Source organism: Neovison vison, chromosome 13 (assembly GCF_020171115.1).
Source record: "Neovison vison isolate M4711 chromosome 13, ASM_NN_V1, whole genome shotgun sequence".
Classification (NCBI taxonomy): Eukaryota; Metazoa; Chordata; class Mammalia; order Carnivora; family Mustelidae; genus Neogale; species Neogale vison.
In genome coordinates this window covers 111,985,672-112,005,044 of record NC_058103.1, presented here as the reverse complement: position 1 = coordinate 112,005,044, position 19,373 = coordinate 111,985,672, and the positions used below count along the sequence as shown (strand labels likewise).

General features: G+C 36.5%; 1 protein-coding gene across 2 annotated transcripts in view; it reads left to right on the top strand.

The window, feature by feature from the left end:
• Positions 1 to 640: 640 nt before the first annotated feature.
• Positions 641 to 19,373, top strand: part of UNC13C (unc-13 homolog C) — a 599,404-nt gene continuing 580,671 nt past the window's right edge. The window contains exons 1-3 of one of the 2 annotated variants that reach the window (XM_044230120.1): positions 641 to 691; positions 9,616 to 9,736; positions 11,105 to 11,176. The gene's annotated coding sequence lies outside the window, so the exon portion shown is untranslated. Of the gene's footprint in view, positions 692 to 6,286; positions 6,372 to 9,615; positions 9,737 to 11,104; positions 11,177 to 19,373 lie in introns of those variants that run through there. The other variant, XM_044230119.1, reaches the window with a different exon arrangement.

The window sequence follows — 19,373 nt, the reverse complement described above, 5'->3', positions numbered from 1 at the left end:
TCTGTCAAATAAACAAAATCTTTAAAAAAAAAACAACTGTAATTCCTTATGCCATTAAATCAATAGGTTTCTTCTTTGGCTAATATAGGATCTTGTGTTTCACTTACTATGCCATGTAGAAACTGTTTGTTTGTTGTTGTTTTTTTTCTTTACTATTACAAATACAGCCAAATAAAAACCAGAGGGAAGATTATTTCTGATTATGTGTTCAGGTATTTCTTAATTTATACACCATCTGTGTTTCCAAAATATCAGCAAGGTAATATCAATGTTAAATTCTCTAGAGAACTGGCTTTTTATTTTCTGGAAAAGTTGCTAACTATTTTTGAAAAGTAAGTATCACTCCATTGAGTTACCTATTTTTTGAATGTAAACTTGCTTATACTGATTCATAATTGAGTTTTTTTAAAAAAAAAATGGACAAGGTGGTCATTTTGTCTTCCATGGTTAAAGAGACCTGTCCTAGGTGCTGAAATGTAACAGGGCCATAGCCCTGCATCTCAGTCGAGGCAGAGCTCTTTGGCACTGTCATAATATGGATATCAGAGGAAGAACTGGGCTGAAAAGTCTAAGATTATATTCCCATTTCTTTCAGTGATCTTGTCTACTATCCCTAAGCAGGATAATGAGGTACAGATTACGTCAATATGGGAGAACTCATAAAGGGAGAATAGGCCAACTTGCCCAAAAGGTAAATAAGCCATGACTACTATGAATATTTGGTTCCTCACCTTAACCCAGTTTACCATCCTGAAGTGTGTGTGTGTCTCTGTGTGTGTGTGTGTGTGTGTGTGTGTGTGTGTAGATTCTTCTCCCTATTAAAACACACCTGTTTTGTGTCTCATATCCTTACTTATTTGGAACTCTTTAGATTATTCCAAACATGCAGATAATTATCCCACATATCCACAATATCATCTATGAAACAGAGACCATAAATAAAGAATAAACAACTATAATACTTTCAAGAGAATGCAGCAAATCATTAGGAAGGTCCAGTGTAGAACAGGAGTGTAGGGTACTGTCTTACTCTTTCCTGGCCAAAAAACTGGTGACACAATTCAAGCTTCAGCTGCTTTATTCATATCTATTATAAAGGACATAGTAGAAGGGCACCTGGGTGGCCCATTAGGTATCTGCCTTTGGCTTGGGTCATGTTCCCAGGGTCCTGGGATCAAGGCCCATGTTGGGCTTCCTGCTCAGTGCTCTCCTCTCCATCTCCCAATGTCTTCCATGTTATTCCTTATGCTCCACAAGTAAGTGAAACCATGATACTTGACTCTCTCCATTATATATGTGGACCGTATCTTGTCTGCTTTTGATATTAGAGTAGTGCTGGCCTTATAAAATGAGTTTGACTGTGTTCCCTCCAATTTTTTGGAATTTTGAGAAGGATAGATATTTAAGTGTTCAGTAGAATTCAGTCTCCTTACTAGTATTGGTCTATTTAAACTTTTTATTTCTTCCTGATTGTCTTAGAATATTATATGATTATAAGAATGTATGTATTTCTTCTAGGATGTCCAATTTTTTGGCATATAATTATTGATTGTCTCTTAAATGATCCTTTGCATTTCTGTGGTATCATTTGTAACTTCTCTTTCATTTCTGCTTTTTTTTTGAGCCCTTTCTCTCTCTCTTTTTTTTTTTTTTTTTTCTTGGTGAGACTAAAGGTTTGTCAATTTTATCTTTTTGAAGAACCAATTCTTAGTTTTATGGATCTTTTCTATTTTATTTTATTTTATTTTATTTTATTTATTTCTACCTTGTTCTTCATTAACTATTTCCTTCTACTAATTATGGTTTTTTTTTTTTTTTGGTTCTTTTTTTTCTAGTTCCCTAGGTGAAAAGTTAGACTGTTTGAGATCTTTTTTTTCTCTCTTTCTTTCTTTCATTCTTTCAAGTAGGCCTGTATTGTTATGAACTTCCCTCTTAGACCATTTTTTGTTGCATTCTGTAGATTTTGGTATGTTTTATTTCCATTTTAATTTGTCTCTAGATATTGTTAACAATTTTTCCTTTGATTTCTTTATTGACTCAATGGGTTGTTCAATAGCATGTTGTTTAACATCCACATATTTGTGATATTTCGAGTTTTCTTCCTGTAATTGATTCCAAACTTCATACCTTTATGGCCAGGAAACATGCTTGGTATGATTTCAGTCTTCTTTAAATTTATTGAAACTTGTTTTGTGCTTAATATGTGATCTATCCTAGAGAATATTTCATGGGCATTTGAGAAGAACATGTATTCTGCTGCTTTTGGAGGAAATCTTCTGTACACTATCTATTACATGTACCTTGTCTAATGTGTTAAGGCTGATATTTCTTTATTGATTTTTTGTCTGGATAATCTATCCATTGATGTGAGTGGGGTGTTAAAATCCCCTGCTGTTATTGTATTGCTGTTATTTTCTCTCTTTAGAGATATTTGTTGATATTTGCTTTATATACTTAGGTGTTTTTATGTTGCATGTTTTATGTTAGGTGTTTTTATGCCATATATATTTACAAATGTTGCATCTTCTTGTTGGTTTGACTTTTGTATAATTATGTAATGCCCAATGTCCATCTTTGTCTCTTACTACAATCTTTGTTTTAAATACTATTTTGTCTAATGTGAGTATAGCTACATCACATTTCTTTTAATTTCTATTGGCATGGAATATCTTTTTCTATTCCTTCACTTTCAGTCAGTATGTGAGTCTCTATAGATAGCATATAAATGAACTTAAAAAAAATCTTTTCAGCTATTCTGTGTCTTTTGATTGGAGACTTCAGTTCATTTACATTGAAAGTAATAGTTGATAGGTTGTACTTATTGTTGTTGTATTGTTTTCTGGCTTTTTGTAGTTTACCTCTGTTCCTTTTTTCTTCTCTTAAAGTTTGATGATTTTCTTTAGTGTTAGTTTAGATTCTTTTCTCATTTTCTGTTGTGAACCTACTATAGGTTTTTGCCTTGTGGTTACCTTGAGGTTCAAATACAACATCCTATATGTATAACAGTTGATTTTAAGTTGATTGCAGCTTGAGTTTGAACTTATTCCAAACTCTCCACTTTTAATCCCCTTCCCGCAGCTTATGTTTTTGATGTCACATTCAATGTCTTTTATTTTGTGTATCCCTTAAATAATTTTTGTTGCTTTAGTTAATTGTATTACTTTTATCTTTGAATCTTCATGCTAGCTTTATAAATGATTAGTTCGCTACCTTTACTATCAATTTATCTTTACGGGTGAGATTTTTACTTTTCTATGTTTTCTTGTCATTAATTAGTGCCACTTCTTAAGCTTCAAGAAGACTTCAGCACTTCTATTAAGGCCAGTTTCATGTAATAAATTCCTTTAGCTTTTGTTTGTCTCGGAAACTGTTTTCCTTTTAATTTTGAATGATAGTCTTGCTGATTAGAGTATTCTTAGTTGGCAGGGCTCTTTTTTCTTTCCCCTTACCCCTTTTAGCCCTTTACATTTATTGTGCTTCTCTCTTCTAGCCTGCAAAGTTTCTGCTGAAAATTCTGCTGATGGTCTTTTGGGGTTTTCTTCATATATAACAAAAATTTTTCCCCCTCTTGTTTTTTAAATAATTTCTCCTTGTCTTTAACTCTTGACATGTTAATTATAATGTGTAATGTAGTGTGTCTCTGTTTTCTCTTATTTGCAACTCTCTGGGCTTCCTGGATCTGGATGTCTTATTTTCTTCCCCAGGTTAGGGATGTTTTCAGCCAATTATTTCTTCAAATAAAATTTCTATCCCTTTTGCTCTGTCTTCCTCTGGGAGTCATATAATGAGAATATTAGTCTATTTGATGTTTTATGTTTCTTAAGCTATCTTCACTTTTTTTTATTCTTTTGTTGTTGTTGTTGTTGTTTTTCTGATCTGATTGTGTGAGTTCCACTGTGCCATCTTTGAGCTGTCTTATCTTTTCTTCTCCTTCCTCTAATCTACTGTAGAACCCTTCTAGTGTGTTTTCAGTATAGTCATTATTCTTCAGCTCTGTGAATTCTGTTTGGTACTTTCTTGTATTTTGTATGTCTTTGTTGAAGTTTTTACTGTGTTTATCCATTCTGTTCCCTAGTTTGGCAAGCATTTTTTTTTTATTACTGTGTCTTGAATCCTTTATCAAGTAGATTACTTCTCTATATTTCATCAAGATCTTTTTCTGAGCTTTTATCATTTTTGTTTGTTTGATTAGAACATATAGCTGTATTTCTTCAGTTTGCTTGGCTCTCTGTGTTTCTTTGTATTAGCAAAACAGCTACCTGAAGAATAATTTCTAAGTTCAGTACAATACACCTACATAGGGCCTTTTCAAAAGAATGTTTATTATATTTATATTTAGTATATCCAGTAACATATTTAAGTGGATATTCTGGCAGTTTAAATTCAAATTATTTTTCTTCTAATATAAGCATGTACTTTTTATATTTTGCAGATTGTGTGTATGATGTAGTGACATAAGGTGAAGGCTTTGGTGTTTCATATCCTGCATTCAAAATGTAGGCACTTCCTGGAATTACAGTGTTAAGAATGGTACTAAATTGTGCCATAGTTCTCTCCTAACTAGGATGGGATAGTATAATCCATTTTTTTGGATGATTGTTGTCATGATTAAATTAGGTAATTAAAAAAAATATTCAGCATAGTGCTGGGACAAAGAGCTGGCAAATACTAAATGGTAGCTACTATAATTACTCTGTTACCCATTAGCTATCTCTGCTACTTATGATGCATTGTGAAAATAAAAATAATATATTTTGTAGATGTTGAATCACTTAAGCTAAAGGTCAAAACTAGAGCATTTTCAGGGACAGTATGGAAAGGCTGTGAACTGGTATTTCACAAATATTCCCTGTGGTTGATGGTCATTCCCAGAAGTTGCCTCAGGAGGCTTGGTAGCTTGGTCCTGAAGGTATCATGTGCTGGTATCCATTATAGTCTGCTCTATGTGTCATTCAAGTCCACTTGCTTCATATGGCAAGTTAACACCACCTGGAAGAGTTGGCTTATTTCTTTTCATGGAGAAACTTATGTGAAGGTGATTGGAATAACTAGAGCGCTTTTATTTATAGCTACTCTCAAGATCACAACACATTATCTCTCTTACGTACCTTCCATTATGGATATCATCTTCCCATAGCTAGCACCTCTGTTTATCTAGTCTAGGTGGTCTAACTGGTAGGGTGACTCAGATTATGATCCCTAAAGGGTCTGAGCCCTTTGTCATTTTGCCATGCTTATCCATTTACCTTCAAATTGGGCAGGGAGTAAAGAAGAATTTCCTTAGTGGCTTATCTGGGTGCCATACATGTTCTTCCTTATCCCCATAGTGTAATTTCAGTCCTACACTCTCCTAATGATCAGAGTTAGCTCTTCCTGCCATGAGATAAAATGACCAGATGGTAACCATATTTTAAGATTTCATGGCACTTTCACTGTGTCCTCATAGAAGCAGTCTTCCTCTGGGAACCAGGTGCTCTGTATTCACAGAAAATAAAATTTTAGGAACAGGAAGTACGGATACTCCAAGTGGGAAATTGAAAGTGATAATAAGTAGGACAACTACACAGTTCCCAGACACATGTATTCTATCTACTGGGGACAAAATACCATGGGATGATCATGGATCTAAAATGTATACTACTTTCTGAGGTATGGTGTCCCATCATACTTTCTAAGATATCATTTCTAAGATGGCAGTTCAAATATTTCTTCAAAGGCCATTTTAATGTTGTATCAGCCTAGAAGCTTCTGGACTTTGATGTCGTCATAGGACCAGTGAGATGCATAGTCATGAGCCCACTTGCTGCATATCTTCTTGGTCCATGATGAAATTGTGTGGATGGGAAGGGCAAATTAATATCTGGGATTGTGTTGATTTCAGTTAAAATGAAACATTGTCCTTTAGAGAATAGACATTCAATGTAATCAATTATTACCAAGTTGCTAGTTGATCTTGAAAATTGTATCAGGTGCTTGGCATTGTTCTCTGTTGTTGGCACGTTGAACATTCAGCAGCAGGAGTACTTAGATCAGCCTTGGTGAATAAGTGAATAACAACCCATACTGTTGAGTCTGTGCATTATCTCCATCTCAGCCACATTTGGCAAAATCATTCTGTTTACTTGGTTATTTATTGCTTCTTTTATGGCAGAGGCTCTCTGGAGGGCATCAATGTACAAAAGTTTTCACATTTTGTGCTTTTTCTTTAAATCTATCTGCATGTTTCTTTCCTGGCTTTTTTACTTTGATATTCCAATTTTTCTTTTTATAGGCTCCTGAGAAATTATCCAAGTGATATTCACCATTGCTCATGAGTCTGCTTATATTCTTACCATGGGCCACTTCTCTTTCCACACAAAGTGGATGATCAGGTAACCTACCACAAATTCTGCCCATTGGGAGGATTTCCCTTCACTGCTATCACTCAGTGCCATGTTAAAGTGGGCTGTGTAGCAGTATTCCATTTTCATGGACTTCCCACATATTGAACCCTCCCTCCCACATGCAGAGACAACACATCCCTACCCTAAGCTCAGATTGTTTTCTTCTTCCCCTAGTTGCCCTTATGCGATGTCTTCCTTTTTTTTTTTTTAAAGATTTTATTTATTTATTTGACAGAGATGACAAGTAGGCAGAGAGTTAGGCAGAGAGAGAGGTGGAAACAGGCCCCCTGTGAGCAGAGAGGCCAACATGGAGCTTGATCCCAGCACCCTGGGGTCATGACTTGAGTTGAAGGCAGAGACTTTAACCCACTGAGCCACCCAGGCGCCCCATGGGATATCTTCCAATAAGGATATGTGTGTATGTGTTCATGTGCTTGTACACATGTGCACATACATACACACATACACCTACACACACACATACTCTGAGGAAGAGGCATTGGTACAATAATAGTGGATGACAACCATCTCTACTGCATATTTGTTCAGGTTACTTGTGTCCTGTGGCACTGTTAATGCCTGAGAATGCCAGGTATACCATTTCCATTTTACAGTGAATTGCTATTGGGCCCATCCAATTCCAGGATGTGGTGAGTCAAAGAGAACCAAACTCACAATGAGTAGTTCTGGTAACATGGTCAGTTAATGCCACATATTCAAAGGCTCTGCATGTATTTGAGCCCAATTGCAGATTGGGAAATATCTTTCTGAATAGTAATAGGTCTCCACTGCAGATATCATGAACTTTCTCCAGAATCAGGGAGTCAATATTGTGATTCTTCTATCGAGTCTGACCATAATTCCACAAAGTAAATTTAAAAAATTTTTATTTTATTTTATTTTACTTTATTTTATCTTATTTATTTTTACCACACATGTCTCTGTCCACAAGGTATGAAACATGACAGCCTCTTATATTACCAGTATATGGACTACAGGCATATTCCCAAGTATGGTTTATATTTTTTCCAGAATCCACAGAGGCTACTACATTTTTGAGGCAATGGTTTATTTATTTATTTTTATTTTGGAGAGGATAACCTGGCATGCTCTAGACCACTTTCTGAAAAGCTACACTGTTGTGGAATTCTGAATCATCATAAGATTAATTTTTCTCTGTAGCTCATATGTCTTATTAACATCTTCTTATTCACCTTCTTGCCAGTTTTAACTCCTGATCCAATTAGCAGGATATCAATGTAGTGGTCAAATGTTCTTCTGAATACTCAGATGGTCTAGGTCCCAGTGGGAGAATTAACATAGTTCCAGGACAAGGCTGTATATTCTTGTCTGCCCCTCTTGAATGTGATTTGTTTCTAAGCTAGTTTCCTTTTAAATATAGGAAAGTGTAAATTTTCAAGTTTCATGACCATGTACCATGTATCTAAGGTTACATTAATCTGTTCTAGCAAAGATATCACATCTGTGAACCAACTTCAATTGGGATGACTACCTCATTGAATTTATGGTAGTCCACTTTCATCTTCTAGTATCTATTTGGCTTTTGTAGGGGCACATCTGGTAAACTAAAGGAGATGAATTAAATATGAATATGATGGAGACCACGACCCTGCCTCACTTAAATCTTTATGTGTAGTACTGATCTCTGCATTCCCCAGAGTGTGATAATGCTTTTTATTTACTTTCTTGGCCTTCTCCACTATGATATCTCCTATCCCACAGGCCAAGGAATCAATGTGGAGGTTCTGCCAACTACCACATATATTCATTCCAATTATACGTTTAAAGACTGAAGAAATTATTGGTGGGTGAGTCCACAGACTCACTGGATCATTGAGAGTTGTATCTGAGCTAGGACTACATTTGGTATCTGTTCTCATATGCCCCTACCCTAAAAGAATGTTATAATGGTGTTCAAGTCACGAAGTAGTGTCAACTCAGACTTATGTCTCACAAGCCTCAGAATGTTTGGATAGTCTCTCCCCTAGAATATGGTTATATAAGTAGGTCCCTTGGTGAAGGTCTATAGGAATCATTACCATAGCCATTTGTTATGATGTACTGAGATCCAAACCTTGTTGGGACCTGGCCTCTCCTTTATTCAGTAGGTTCTGGATTTGAGTATTGACTCAGGTCCAGAAACTGGGTAGGAAATTATCTTTTTATTGTCAAGGCTGCCCTCAATCTCCTGATGATCTAGCCATGGTTTCTTTGGCTTTTCTATATTAAACATTATCTGTGGAGGAGTGTGCATCTATTTTTACCTCTAGGAACTGCATTCTAACCATTCTTTAGCTCTAGGTTGCCTCATGGCTGTCATTCCAACATTGCAGCTTATTATGATAATTGTACCGATTATGTTTCTGATAGTTAAATGCTACTCCCTAATTCATTTATTCTATGATCTTGTCAATGATATTGTTATAAGAGCCTAGTTCTGTAACATTACTAGCCTATAGAGGGTAGCCACTGCTGAGATGTTCAATGATTCCACTGAGACACTATTAAATGACATGTCCTCCCATGGAACATTGGGCTGATGGGTTTTTTGGCTCTATGCAGTATAGACACTCTAGAACATCCCTTTCTCTGAGACTATGATCCCTCTCTCTACTGTTTGCCATATTATTTCTACTTAGTGCAGACTATAATTTTTTTCCAAGTTTACAAGAACCACTCTAATTCTGTGTTATACTGTCTTCTATAGTCCCTGCCAGGCGAGGAATTCAGTATCGTAGGAGGATTCTTCCATAGCAATACATTCTTCCCTATGTAACTTCCTCTACCTCCCCATTGATCCAGGACTGACAGATTCCAGCTGATAAGTACTGTCTCAATTCCTGTGAGTGCATATGAGTGCATATATATTGGTGAGGTCCTACAGTTTCTTCAACATGTAATCTCTTTCCTCTCTTGGCAGACCCCACATTTACTCAGCTGGATTATGTCATGGCTTTACCCTAATTATTGATCTGAAAGCTCATGGAAGTGTTTGTGGTAGGTCTTTGGAAAGAATGCACAGATTTCCTGCAAGTTAAGAGTCCTCTGCCTTGTGTTCAAGCAAGGATGGAATACTAGCTGCTCATGGGCCACTTTTGCAGTCTCAGAACGTTCAGGGGAATATGAAGATTCAGGAGTTTCTAGTGAATTAACCCAGATGTCCCCATCTCATGACTCACAGTCCCATTATTTATTTTTTTCCCCAATTAAGGCCCTGACCTTGAAATAGCCAACCTGCCTTGGTTGAGAATCAAAACTTCTCTGGAGCTCTGCCACTCTTATGATTTATTCCTGAGTCTGGTGCTCAGCTTTTTCTGCATCTGCTGTAAGAGGTAAGAATTTATTTATCTGGTGACATGAACATCCGTTGCATTTATACTTAGCCTTAAATTGGTGACTAATCACATTTAGTCTTTGATTATCTTTCTTCACTGCATCCGGAGGCCCCAACTGCTATTCTATTCCATAGTGATAACTGCCTCCTCTTCTCAGCCTCTCAAATACCCTGAGATATTGCACACATGAGTTCATTTCCTTCTACTGATATCACACCTCAGTCCACCAATGGTAAATATTTTAACAATTGCATTGCTTCAGTATACCACAGGCGATCAGTTTTGCATATAGCATTAGTAATTAGGTTCTCATTGCCAGTCCCAACAGAGAAAAATCCAAATAAAATATGTCAGTTTAGAATCACTTCCATAGTGCTTCCTTGGTACCAACTTTCATTCATCAGCTTCCCTGGGAAATAAACTATGAAAGACTAGATAAGTCCTTTTGAATTTGGTAGAGGGAAAAGCTGAACTGTAACAGATTTGTGATGGAAGCTTTAGCTAATCCTGCAGGAATCTCTGATGCTGGGCTGGCCCATGCAATACAGCATAGGGGGTAGGTATCTGAACACTCATATCGATTAGTCATTGGCTATGGGTTACCCTAGAGGAGAGGCAATAAACCCTTGGCCATGGGCCATTTTCCAAGAGTGACTTAATCACATGCCTTTGGCAATGAACACAACACTCTTGGCAGTTGAAAGAATGAGTGATTTAGTCCTGAAGGGGTATCTCTGTGGTGCCCTCACAATTCTGCTGTGCTTATCTTTTCATTAGTTCTGAAAGTAGATTCAGATGGGAGGCTGGAGTGCAAATATTATGACTGACGTTACATTGATTTTAATTTCAAAGGTATACAGAGAGTATATGTTCTCTGGGATACCTTTTTAAATGTCCTTCTTTCGCTGAAGGCATAGAAGTTTACTCAGAAGGTTTTTCTCACTGATTATTTTTTGTTGTTTTTCTCATTTATATTTCTAAAATGTTTTTTAAAAAATAAGACATTGTGGTTCCTGGGTATAAAAAATAGTCTAATTTCACACAGCATTCTTCTAGGTCATTGCTTTCTAGTTGTCATCAAAACCTAAATGAAGACATAAAAAAAAAAAAAAAACCTAAATGAAGGATATGGACTGAGTCAGGGGGAGCAGACAAGCACAGGTACCAACACCTGTGGTTTGGTGGTGGTTTTGTGGGAGGGCGGAAGGACTTACTTTCCTTTGTGAGAGGGGGGCTTTGGAACACTTGAATTTGGATAGATAGACATTGTATATTTTAACTCCTGTGGTTATTAGAGATGTATTTTTGTATTGCCTTTTTAATTTCTTTAATTTCTTTCTATTTTCTTATTTCAATTTACACCAGCATCTAGACTTGCCGTAGATCAAGTTACCAACTGCTTTCATTGTGATTATTTATTCCCAGCTGCTGTTTGAGGTAAGACCTGGTTGATGCTAAGTATGTTTTAGTTTTAAACTGAAGAGACTTGACATGCATAATTTAGTAATCCATAATAAAAAGTTTAAGACATTTTTAAAGAACTGCCTTGATATTTTGAGCTCTTTATTGGTGGCATGTATTATCTATTATTATATGGAACATGCTCTATCTTTGCTGAAAAAGCTAAAACATGTGCTTCTCTTTGAATTTTGAAATAAGTTCTTTACAGCTTTTCTCAAAAGTACCGTGTGATACAGAAAAAAGGAAATTGCAGGTCTGTTTAGCAAGAAACTGATTTTAATTTTAGTTATAAGTGCCACACCCATTTTGCTTGCGTGCTTTGAAGCATAAGTAATTGACTTTCACCAGAGAGTTAGAATCAAATGAAGTTCCTTTGTGTGAAGAGAATTGTGCTGCATCTAATACTCTAAAGTGGAAAGAGGCAAGGATACTAATTATGAAAGCATGTACGTTTTGGTCTATTGCCATGTTGTATAACATTTATTAAAATTTAAAATTCTCACTTTAGCTACAGAACAAGGATGCATCTAGAGTTATACACAACTGGGGAGGTGAGAACAGGTAGGAAGTCCTATCAATAGTCATGTATAATAGTCTCTGGTGAGGAGTAAGTGAATTTATGTTTTCTAATGACTGGAATATATTAGGGCCTACAAATAAATGCTTATGTTTTTGTGAGTTTTCTAAAAGAAGATACTGACCTAAAGTGAACACGGATGAGGGTCTGCCAAGATGCTGGCTCTGGCATGTGGAAAGGAGGTATGGGGAATGATAGAAATTATAAAGTGAAGGACCATAAGATTTAGAACTGGCTAGAAGTTTGGGGCAATAAAAGAGAGGAATTAAAGGTTCTGAAGTTCCAATCTGTATAAGAAGGAGAATGTTGATTTTGTTAATTAGTACTGTATCAGAAATGCAGATAATATAGGTTATGGATGAAGAAGAGTTGAAGAATATTCAGTTTGAGATGTTAATAGTCATTCAGATCAAACTGGCCAACACACGACTAGGAATTAATACAAAGAGGAGAAGCTAAATGCAGATGTATTAATTTTGTAGAAGAAAAAGGGATAAAAATCTGAAAAGAGAAAAAGAAGGCAGTGAAGGAGCTCATTAGGGCTTCTTTGTAAAGGAGAACACTTACTGAAACTGGTATCTCCTCATACCTTAGACAAAACTCATAATGGCCCCGGACCTAGGCCTAGAGAAGAGTCAGAAACAAAGGCATTTCCTCCTTCTGTGGACATATAGTCTCTCATTATTGCATGCTTTTGTTTTCTTGACAACAAGTCTTCACTGCGCATTTTTTACAAAGTTCAAATGTTGATACCTCAAGTCACAACTCTATGTCACTTCCTTGTTCAAATGACTGAAAAGAGCTGACAAACCCCATGTTCCAACTCTTGATTCCCAAGAGAGGCCCTGATTGACCTAATTCTTATCACATGATGACTCTGGTGCAAGTAGCTGCGTCCAGAGAGAGACTCTGGTAGACCTTGATGTCATGTATGTGTATAGAATGATTTAAAGAAAAGCTAAGCGGTTAATGGCTTCAGGTGCAGAAGATAGTTGTGGAAGATTTGCGTTTTGTACAAACTTTATTCATGCCCAATAGAAGAGGAATTTTAGTAGCATTCTGGGGCTGGAACCAGATAAAAAGAAGTTGAAGAAGAATGGACTCATGAGGAAGTAGAGACCATAGGTGTCCTCTGTGCTTTGGAAGACTTTAGTGGAATTGCAGTAGCCTGAGGTGATAAAAGCATTTATTTTGGTCTTTTTAAATTTGAGATATTTTTGTCTGTGTAAAATGGTATCTCATTTTGTTTTTTAATTTGGATTTTTCTGATAATTAATGCTGTAGAACAAATTCCATATGCTTATTGGTCAGTTAGAAATCAGTTTGATGTGGTGACTAATTACTAATCCATTATATTACTTTTAAGGATGTACTCTTGGCATTGGAATGAATTTTTGGATAGGTCAGAAGTAATAAAACTGAGCAAAATGAGCTAGCATCACCTAATCATCTATGAAAACTACTTTGTGAACAGATTTTTATTGAGACACTAAAGATATAGAGATCTTTAGATTTCATTAATTAGATATGTGGACATCTAATCAATGTACCAGTTAGTATCAACTGAAAAACTTAATTGTATAGACTGAAAAACTTAATTGTATAGACAGTTCTTTTAGAAATACAATAATATCTTCCAAATTTGGACCTTATTCTTTCAGAATGTGTGATAATGACTTCATCTAGGAAAGTATTAAATTTATATTAAGAACAGGATAACTCCTTTCCTTTTCCAAACTACTAACATTTAGGTTGGCTTCTGTTTATGGTTGAACAGGTTAATGATAATAAATTAGTTTATTCATCACTTTTATTTCCAATGAAAATTAATTAAACAGCTATTAAATATCAGGTACTTTGATAAATTTCATTAGGGAAAACATGCAAAAATGGGGGATTATATTACCTCCAGATGCGGGCTTAGTACATGTAATGCAGTTTAGTAAGGGTGTGCACATACTTCAGAGAGTGTATTTATGTTTTCCAAATGAGTTCATGACACAGATGGAAGAATGCATTTACTCTGTCTGGGCCATCAAGGAGACCTCTACAGGGAGGTGTTGCCTGGCCTGGACATAGAATTCAACTACCTAAGTAAGAAATTCAAGACACTCTAGCCGTGTTCATGAGTTTCAGCTTAAGTAACATTTTGTTGGAGTAAAAGAGGGAGTGATAAGGAATAAAAGGGATATTAATGAAACCAAAAAATGTGTCCCACCAAGAAATATGATTGATGTGTTATTATCACTTTATCTTACACATCTTGCAAACATTCCAGTGAAATAGGTCATATCATTTGTGGTCCATAGATGAGAAACACAAAGTTTCTGTGGCCCCAATCTTTGTTTCAGAAATGTTAAAATGTAAAAATGTATGTCTTAGAATCAATAAAATGCAATAAAACCATTGTGAGTTTCTTATCTCCTCTTTTAGAGTACATAACATTTTAAAAGAATTACCTTTGAGCTGGACAGAATAGTACAAGTGGAAAAAATGCTCTGATGGAAATCTTATTTTTGCTTATTAATAACACTAACATTTTGAATATATCTGATATTCCAAGAACCGCTCCAATTTTTCTTTAGTCCTTACAGGAACGTGAGGAAGTGGTACCATTATCTCATTTGTCAGACACAGGAAGTGAGGAACAGAGAGGTTAAACTCTGTGCTCACTGTGCCCAGCTGGTATGTGGCAGAGCCATGATTCAAAGCAGGCTGTCCAATTAAGCCTCCACCCAGTGCTCTTTCCCTAAAGTAATGAATGGTGTGTATTGGAACTCAGCTGTGCACCAAGTAAAATACACCTCTTGCTCGCTAAGGATGGAGGTATTCTTTGATAGAACTGATGGCATCCTGCTTGAACAAGGTGTTGTATGGTTTGGGACCATGCAAAAATTGTTCAGATTCTAGCCCTATTGCTTGAATAAGTGTTGAGTAAATTGCTTAGGATCTCTGGGTCTTGGTTTTCTTGTTTTTAAAATGAGAGTAATATTTTACCTGGAGGTTGTTTTGAGGACAAAGTATTTTAACAAACTGAAAACCAAGTAGACATGGCCCATTAGGATAGAGATACCGAAAAGTGTTTGGGAAGCACAGGGGTGTGTGTGTGTGTGTGTGTGTGTGAGGTGGTTTGCCTTGCAGGAATCTGAGACCCTACATTGTCATAGGACACTAGACTGGTAATGTGTTCATCCAATGCGGTGGGACAGAGATGTGAAAAACATTAGAAGTAGCAATGGCTTTTTTCCAGAATAGGTGTTCTTACTCAATGGCCTTACTAAAGTACAGCTAAATCTCTAGTAAAAATTCCAACCATGTCAAAATTGCTCACAAGATTTTCTTTTAGAAATCCCTTTTAACATCAAAGGATTTCCAGTTCCAGAAAATTATAGACATTGACTGTAGAAATCAAGGTAAATGTCAAATTATTTAGGATAGAGTTAGATTATCATATCATATTGGAGAACACTGGGCACAGTAGGAAGGCGCCAAACCCTTGGGTTAGATTGCTTTAGAGGGAGGCAGCACAGCAAAGGGAGAAAAACAAACAAACAAAAATCCTCAGTGAAGTCAGTGCAGGTGACCTGCATTTTCTTTCTAGTTCTGCCATGTGAACTCAGGCTAGTGTTTTAACCCTTCTGGGTTTTCACTGATGCTGTGTCCAATTTGAGGATTAGTTCTCTCTGGATTCCCCAAACCCTAGGATCCTGTAGAGAGGCTATATGGGCTGTAGCTCACGTGGAAGCTCCCAAGGAGCTATGGCTTTGTTAATTGTATCATTGAGTTTCCACATCTGACTTTGTTGGAAAAACAAAAAAAAGGATGGATTTTAAGGATAAAACAAACAAAAAACACATAACTCTGCTCTGGGACAATAGCGTTCCAAGTTGCTTATCTGTGCTGTACCCTGTTCTCTGTGTATGTAAGTGGGCAGAAGATGCAAAGTGTGAAATAGACAGTTTTTACCCTTGAGTAGTGTAGCTAGGAATAGGGCAAGGCCATGCTCAAGATAGTGAGTTGCCGAAGCTTATTATAAGTTTCTCAGTCTCTCCTTTCTGACCTACCCTCCTACTTGTCTCCTTTGGTAGTGGATTCTTCCTATCCTCAAGCTTCTTTGTGTTCTCTGTCTTTGTGATCACCCTCCTATGCTTAGGGAACATTCTCATAGGCCCTTTTACCAAGATACAGAATGTCTGATAAGCATTAAAACATAGGGTCCCCTTGGGGTACCTGGGTGGCTCAGTGGATTAAGTCTCTGCCTTCAGCCCAGGTCATGATCTCAGGGTCCTGGGATCGAGCCCCACATCGGGCTCTCTCCTTAGGAGGGAGCCTGCTTCTCCCTCTCTCTCTGCCTGCCTCTCTGCCTACTTGTGATCTCTCTGCCTCTCTCTGTCAAATAAACAAATAAAATCTTTAAAAACAAAAAACAAAAAACATAGGGTCCCCTTGGTGAGATTTTCATTTCAGCAAGGACCAAAATCTTAAATAAAGGGAGTAAAGCTCTATTAGTAGAAACTGGTATAGATTCTTCTTGAAGAGGAAGTTCTTCTTCAACCATAGTACGTAGGAAACCACCTTTTTCTCTAGGGTTGGTCTTTATGGGCTTAACAGTAGAGCATGGTATCGAATAATAAGGATTCCGAAGTCAGTTTGGTTTAAATTCTAGCTACAGAACTTCCTAGCTGTGTGGCTTTGGGCTAGCTACCTAGGTTCCCAATTTCTCAGTTTCTTTTTTTTTTTTTTAATTTTTTAAAAAAATTTATTTGACAGACAGAGATCACAAGTAGGCAGAAAGGCAGAGAGAGAGAGAGGGAGGGAAGCAGACTCCCTGCTGAGCAGAGAGACAGATGTGGGGCTCGATCCCAGGACCCCGGGATCATGACCTGAGCCGAAAGCAGAGGCTTTAACCCACTGAGCCACCCAGGCGCCCCAATTTCTCAGTTTCTTGATCTGTAAAATGGGGATTAACAACAATACCTATTGCAGAGCTTACAATAAAACTTTAATGTAGTAACCTATACAAAGCACTCAAGACAGAGTATGACCTAAAATAAGCATTAAAAATGGAAAATGGGCCCTGGGTGTTATACGCAACTGATGAATTGTTGAGCGTTAAGTACATAAGAAACTAAAGGTGTACTGTATAGTTGTCTAATTGAACATGATTTAAAAAAAATGGAAAATGTGTAAAAGAGCTATGAGATGAGTAGAAGATAATTAAGGACTAAATATCATGGTTCAGGTTATAAAAGTTATATGAAAAGGAGAAGATAACAGAATAATTAAAGAAACTTTAGTGGAAAAGATTAGTCTTGATCTATCCTTTAAATGATTGAGAGCAGTATAGCTGGAGGGTATTCTAGGCAGGGTAAGAGCAAGAATAAAAGAAACAATGAAAGAATAAGTGCATCCACGGAACCAGAAAGCAGCCCAGTGTAGAGAGTATGCAATAGTATTTAGTAGGAGACTAAAAAGAAAAAAAAAGTATGTAGGGAAATTTAGGTAGTAATCAGTTCTTGGCATGGTTTAGAATGGTGGGGAATATTATTTGAGGTTATTAAGATATTAGAGTATTACTTGTTTAAAGTAAGGAGAATGTACATTATTACTATAGTGAATGAGTCAAGTTTTGGAGTTAGGATTTCCAGGCAATTACTTTAGCAATTCGGAAACTTACCATCGTTAACCATGAACTGCAGATAATAACTTCACTAGGTTACCCTGCAGAACATATGAGTTGATAAACACAAAAGTACTTTGTAGATTCCAAAGCTCTTATAGCCATATCAGTACTTGATATGATTATTTACTCCTAAAGTAGCAGCAGTGGGAGTGAGTAAAAAATGTAGATGGGCTATAGTTGGATAAAGAAATTCACATAATATCTACTTACCAGGAATAAAAAGACACAGTTCATTTAACCTTCATTCTTGGGGAAATGAGTCTTTCTGTTTATTTTTTTAAGAATAATTTATGAGCTTAGGATCAACCTCTTAATCAGTTTCAGGTTTGATCATTTTTGTTAAAAGAATTTTGATACATAAATACCCAGTTCACCTACTTTAGTGCATTTGGTAAGAAACATAAAATTGTTTATTGATCTGACAATGCTTTAACTTAATTCTGGTAAGGATTTAGCAATAAGTTACTGCTTAAAGGTTCATTAGCTCTTTTAGCTCAGTAGGGCACCCAGCTTTGTAGTCATATTAAATAGCTCTCTTACAAAATGAATTTAACATACCTGTGAAATGTATTTTACCTCCCATTCAAGCTTAGTATGATTTTCAGAGCTAATAAACTTGCAGTCTGAATCTGGGGTTGGAGTCAGGTTGTGTTTCTTGTTAATTACATGACCTAAGTCAAATTTCCTAAAAACTTGAAATTGCAGCTACTTTATCTGGAAAATAATAATACATAGCTTACACAGTTATGGGAATTAAGTGAAATGAGGTAAAATTTAGAAAACTAGACACACTATTACTACCCTTTCCATAAGAACGTAGTCTAATATTTTAATCTCTCTTAAAGATCTTCTCAAACTCTTTAATCTTACCCCCCAAACTTTATTAACAAAATTTGTGTGTGGCTGTGTTAATAAAGGTAATACAACTGGGGCAGGGGGAGTATAAGATTTTGCATATAGGTAGTTGAGAATCATATGATGATATCCTGGTCTCTCCCCATCTCCTTAACCCCCTTTCCTCATAAAGGGAACTTCTCAACCTAAGTTTCAATACTTATCACATTCTGTTACCATTTTGCCCATCCAGGCATCTCTCCCTGTGGTCCCCATCTTTCTCCAAGGTAGATACTTCTCCCTCTTTGGACAGGACATGATGTTTATGATATATGCATTTTGCTCAGACTACATCTCTTTCTCTGGATTTTTAAAGTACAGCACAGCTATCTCAGGCTTCTTGGATCTCCATTGTTTATCTATTAACTCATGGACTTACTATTTGTCTATTCATTCACTTATATAGTCACTCATTTGTACAACAAACATCATGAGTTTACTATGTAATTTGCGACATGGATATTTAAAGTTAAAAAGAACATGACCTTAGCCTTCCAAGAGTTGACAGTCCTATTTGAGAGATAGAGACATAGATAGTGTATTTTACATAAATAATTATGTCAGAGTTACCATAAAAAAGGTACACTGAAGGCATTGTGGGAGCCCACGGTAAGGGGTGCTGACTCTGAGGAGGTCAAACAGGTTGATGTTGATCCCTGCTGGGTCTAGGATGTATAGATATTCTAGAGATGTTCATGAGAGATACATGTGGAGGTAAAGAAAAGGATAAGTTATTGGTGGCAGAAGGAACAGCATGGAAGAAGGCACACTGGTGAGGCAACAGTATGGTAATCAGGAAATGTTACACCTCAGTGTGGTTGGGGCAGATGTGCTAGTGGGAGTGACAGAGAATTTATTTGCTGAAACTGGCAGAGTTTTAAGTAGGAGGACTTACATCTTTTATTAAGTTTAGAGAGGAGATTTGAAAGAAGGGCCAGGTTAGAGTTGGGAAGACCACAGAGAGTACAATGATAATAGTTCAGATGAGAAATTGTGGAGTTCAGAACTCCACATTACTA